This window comes from Triticum dicoccoides, chromosome 5A (genome assembly GCF_002162155.2).
Source record: "Triticum dicoccoides isolate Atlit2015 ecotype Zavitan chromosome 5A, WEW_v2.0, whole genome shotgun sequence".
Classification (NCBI taxonomy): Eukaryota; Viridiplantae; Streptophyta; class Magnoliopsida; order Poales; family Poaceae; genus Triticum; species Triticum dicoccoides.
The window spans coordinates 50163755-50169578 of NC_041388.1; positions in this window are offsets into that span (position 1 = coordinate 50163755).

Below are 5824 nucleotides of genomic sequence, written 5' to 3' on the forward strand. Positions count from 1 at the left end.
TGCCGGATGGGTTGGTATGGTGCTCTGCTTGGGCTGCTGCTTTGTCTGGACCGAACTGTGATCACCCCGCCGCATTATTCGATGGTGGTATGGGCTCCATCGCCCTGCCATCGTGTTGAGGGAGCCATTTGCTCTTGGGGTGCCTTTTGTCTGGGCTGCTAAGGCCGTATTCTTCGGCGGCCAAGACCTCGGTCCATTTATCATTGAGCAAGTCTTGGCTTGCTTGAAGCTGCAACTGCTTCCTTCGTAGGCTCCTTGTAGTGGCTATAAGCCGGCATTTGAAGCGCTCATGCTCGAGAGGTTCCTTGGGCATGGTAAAATCCTCGTTGCCAAGGATCTCCTCTTCCTCGGAGGGTGGGAGATAATTGCTGTCCTCCGAGTCCCCATATGTGGTCTGTTCATCAGAGCTATCTTGCCTGCCTTCCTGTTCCTCCTGATCAGATTCTATCTCCACAGAGCCCTTGTTGTCCGAGGTATTGTCTTATCTGGTGCTAGCAGTGTTTTCTCTTGGGCGATGTGATCTAGGGCGCCGGCGTCCGGGCTGTGTGCCAAGTGGTTTATTCTCGATCGGATCCTCCTTGTCATCGTCGGGAGCGGCGTGAGGTGTTACTATCATACACACGTCATACCAGGAAGTGGTCATCCTGTGTCGAGCGGGTAGTAAGCTCTGTGTCGAGCCCCTCATCGTCGTCCACACCATCGATGTCTTCGGGGCGGGGGTCGGGCATGTTGGTTGGGTTTTCAACAGTGGCTACGAAGTGGGTGGCGGGTGGGAAACAAAATTCTCCATCGTCTGCCGAAAGTTCGAACCGAACATAGTTCGGTGACGGGTCGTCTGCCAGGGATAGGGTTTTTAGCGATTTTAGCATGTCACCCATGGGTGAGTGTTGGAAGACATCTGCGGCGCTGAACTTGAAGATCGATAACCGATCGAGTTCGGTATACGCGGGCTCGCAGGGTTTGGAGTTCAGCGACGGAGGCGAGTCCGAGGTTCCGTTGATGCGGATACCGTATGAAGTGGATCTGCGTGCGGCTCCAGCGCCTTGAATCGGTAGCCCCCAAGACGGGGTCGAGCTTCCCATCTTTGGGCAACTTGACCTGCTCGAGATTTAATGCCATAGCTTCTATAGCAGCTATCTCCTGGATGCGGCCCGATGACAGGTTTAGGCCATGTTCATCGAGGCAACGGGGAGCGGTTGCCGCTGTCTCGAATCCGTCGAAGATCAAATCTCCCCGGATGTCCGCGACATAATTCAAGCTTCTGAATCTGACCTGATGGCTAGGGGCGTAGTTTTCGATCTGCTCCAGATGGCCAAACGAGTTGGCCCGCAGTACGAAGCCGCCGAATACGAAGATCTGTCCGGGGAGGAAGGTTTCTCCCTAGACAACATCGTTACTGATGATCGAAGGGGCCATCGAGCCTTCTGTCGACGGCACAGTGGAACTCTCAATGAAAGCACCACGGGTAGGGGGTCCTGAACTGTGCGTCTAGGATCGATGGTAACAGGAGACGGGGGACACGATGTTTACCCAGGTTCGGGCCCTCTCTATGGAGGTAAAACCCTACGTCCTGCTCGATTGATATTGATGAATATCAATGTTACAAGAGTGGACCTACCCCGAAATCATAATGGCTAAACCCTAGAAGTCTAGCCTATATGGGTATGGTAATGAGTATATGTGGTGTCCTTTTCGGACTATCCCCTTTGGTTTATATAGACACTGAGGGGATCTAGGGTTTACATGGAGTCAGTTACATGAGAAGGAATCTTCGGTCGCCAAGCTTGCCTTCCACGCCAAGTAGAGTCCAATCCGTACACGGTGCAGTCTTCGGCCTTCATGTCTTCACAGCCCATCAGTCCGGCCCATAGATAACAGGCCGGACGCCCGAGGACCCCTTAGTCCAGGATTCCCTCAGTGCCCCCTCCCCCATATATAAAGGAGGAAGGAGGAGGAGGCCGTCCTAGGAGGGGCGTTTCGGTGTCAAAACCGGCAGATCTCGGGTAGGGGGTCCCGAACTGTGCGTCTAAGGATCGAAGGTAACAGGAGACAGGGGACACGATGTTTACCCAGGTTCGGGCCCTCTTAATGGAGGTAATACCCTACGTCCTGCTTGATCGACTTTGATGAGTATAGGGGTTACAAGAGTTGATCTACCACGAGATCGTAATGGCTAAACCCTAGATGTCAGCCTATATGATTATGATTATGACCGCCTCTACGGACTAAACCCTCCGACTTATATAGACACCGGAGGGGACTAGGGTTTGTACATAGCCGGTTTACAGAGAAAGGAATCTTCATATTCGCACGCTAAGCTTTCCTTCCACACCAAGGAGAGTCCCATCTGGACACGGGGAAAGTCTTCCATCTTGTATCTCCATGGCCCATTAGTCCGGCCCTTATCACATAGCCCGGACGCCCAAGGACCCCATAATCCTGGACTCCCTCAGTAGCCCATTAACCAGTTTTCAATGACGATGTGTCCGTCGCGCAGATTGTCTTCGGCATTGCAAGGAGGGTTCCTCCTCAGAATACTTAAAAGTAGTTGATCGCCAATACTATATCTGGCTCTGTACAACAACCATACCTCTGAATTACAAGGTCAGAACACGAATAAGTCCTGTCCTCCGAAGACTTTACTGGCGAGACGTTACGTCCGACCATTATTTCAAACCGCTTTTCGGCCTCCCATTTCACGTTTCGAGACGCAACCACCGACGACACGTCTTGTCAGAACAGAGATCGTGCCCCCTTATTACGGGATTGTCATCAATATGGGTTTGGGAAACCCAACCGTGCCGTTTTGCATGACCCCTTGGAAATTGGTGAGCTTTAAGGCTCGTGGGGGACGCATGTTATTATCTACCTTTATAAGGAGATAAGATTCCCCCCTTTTACCCCACGCATTCCCCTTCCTCAGTCCATCCGCTCTCAAGCTCCAACGCTCAAGCTTCAATCCACTTCGTTCCCAGAAAGTACTCCAGCCATGTCCAGATCCGGAGCGCGGGGCAAGTGGATAGCCTCCTCCGTCACGAAGAAAAACATCAAGGAACTCCGGGAAGCGGGGTATTGATACGTCTCCAACGTATCTATAATTTTTGATTGTTCCATGTTATTATATTATCTATTTTGGATGTTTAATGGGCCTTAATACACACTTTTATATTATTTTTGGGACTAACCTATTAACCAAATGCCCAGTGCAAATTGCTGTTTTTTTTTGCCTATTTTAGTGTTTCACAGAAAAGGAATATCAAAAGGAATGAAACCATCGTGAGGATATTTTTTGGAACAAACGCAATCCAAGAGACATGCAGTGGAGGTTAAGGAAGAAACGAGGCGTCCAGAGGTAGGTAGGCGTGCCCCCACCCTCGTGGGCCCCATAGAGCTCCACCGACCTACTTCTTTCGCCTATATATACTATTATACCCTAAAAACATCTAGGGGAGCCACGAAACCACTTTTCCACCGCCGCAACCTTCTGTACCCGTGAGATCTCATCTGGGGACCTTTTTCGGTGATCTGCCGGAGGGGGATTCGATCACGGAGGGCTTCTACATCAACACCACAGCCTCTCCGATGATGTGTGAGTAGTTTACCACAGACCTTCGGGTCCATAGTTATTAGCTAGATGGCTTCTTCTCTCTCTTTGGTTCTCAATACAAAGTTATCCTCGATGTTCTTGGAGATCTATTTGATGTAACACTTTTTGCGGTGTGTTTGCCGAGATCCGATGAATTGTGGGTTTATGATCAAGATTATCTATGAACAATATTTGATTCTTCTTTGAATTCTTATATGCATGATTTGATATCTTTGCAAGTCTCTTCGAATTTCTTTAGTTTGGCCTACTAGATTGATCTTTCTTGCAATGGGAGAAGTGCTTAGCTTTGGGTTCAATCTTGCGGTGCTCGATCCCATTGACAGAAAGGGAACCAACACGTATTATATTATTGCCATCGAGGATAAAAGATGGGGTTTATATCATATTGCTTGAGTTTATCCCTCTACATCATGTCATCTTGCCTAATGCGCTACTCTGTTCTTATGAACTTAATACTCTAGATGCATGCTGGATAGCGGTCAATATGTGGAGTAATAGTAGTAGATGCAGAATCGTTTCGGTCTACTTAACATGGATGTGATGCCTATGTTCATGATCATGCCTAGATATTTTCATAACTATGCGCTTTTATATCAATTGCTCGACAGTAATTTGTTCACCCAAATATATGCTATCTTGAGAGAAGCCACTAGTGAAACCTATGGCCCCCGGGTCTATTTTACATCATATTAGTTTCCCGTCAACTTGCCAATTTCTGTCGCCATACCTCTGAATTACTATTTATTTTGCAGTCTTTACTTTTCAATCTATACAACAAAAATACCAAAAATATTTATATTATTATCTTTATCAGATCTCACTTTTGCAAGTGGCCATGAAGGGATTGACAACCCCTTTATTGCGTTGGTTGCAAGGTTCTTCATTGTTTCTGCAAGTACTAGGCGACTTGCGTGTAGTCTCCTACTGGATTGATACCTTGGTTCTCAAAACTGAGGGAAATACTTATGCTACTTTGCTGCATCACCCTTTCCTCTTCAAGGTAAAAGCAATGCATCCTCAAGAGGTAGCAAGAAGGATTTCTGGCGCTGTTGCCGGGGAGATCTACGCCAAGTCAAGACATACCAAGTACCCATCACAAACTCTTATCCCTCGCATTACATTATTTTCCATTTGCCTCTCGTTTTCCTCTCCCCCACTTCACCTTTGCCGTTTTATTCGCCCTTTTCCGTTCGCTTATTTTCGCTTGCCTCTTGTGTGTCTGCGTGTTAGATCGTTTATTTTCCCTCATGGCTAGTTCTCCTATCATTGTTAACACTCCCGATAATGAAGTTCTTAATTTTAAACAAAGGGAGGGAGAAAACTTAAAAGATGCTTGGTATAGAATTTGCAATGCTCAAAATAGATCTATTAAAAAGCAATCTACTTCCGTTCTTCTTTGCAATATTTACGTAGGCATCACTCCTTGGTATAGATATGTTCTTGACACCATCACCGGAGGTAATTTATTGGGAAGCCATACTTTTGATTCTTATAATGCTACGATAGATTTGTTAGGCCCACCACCTCTTTTGGTCAATGGAACTATTTTAACTTTGGAACATGTGATGCAAAGGCTTGATATTATTGAAAATAAAATTGCCACTCTAGAGTTAATTGAAAATTTGGATAAAAAGATCCACAACCAAATTACCCAATATGGATCTAATGTAGGAGTTACTCTGAAAAATCTTAAGGAAAAGGAACCCACAGTCAATGAAAAGATAGATCAAGATTCCACAAGAATTGATAAACTCGAAGAAATTATTACCAACTTGGGGTCCGCTTTTTCTGCCGTTAAAAACACCTCAAATCCCCCTCCTACCAAAGTTGCCAAATTTATCTATGTTCCTAAAAATAAGGGTGAATCTTCTAGTAAGAAAAATGAAGATCTCAAGTCAATAAGTGTTCACCCCAAATTTTTAGATATCATTAAGGAACCTTTTGCTACAAATGAATTTCTTGATTTCCTACCTAGGAGTTTGATCATTTACAAAAACAAAGAACCTCCTAAGGGTTATAAGTGTTCAGTTGAAGAATTGCATACCAAAGATGACAATACCTAGATCTATTCTTGTTTTTATGCCTAGCTAGGGGGGTTAAATGATAGCGCTTGTTGGGAGGCAACCCAATTTTATTTTTGTTCCTTGCCTTTTGTTCCTGTTTAGTAATAAATAATTCATATGTCCTCTGTTATGATTGTGTTTTTTTATGTTTTAG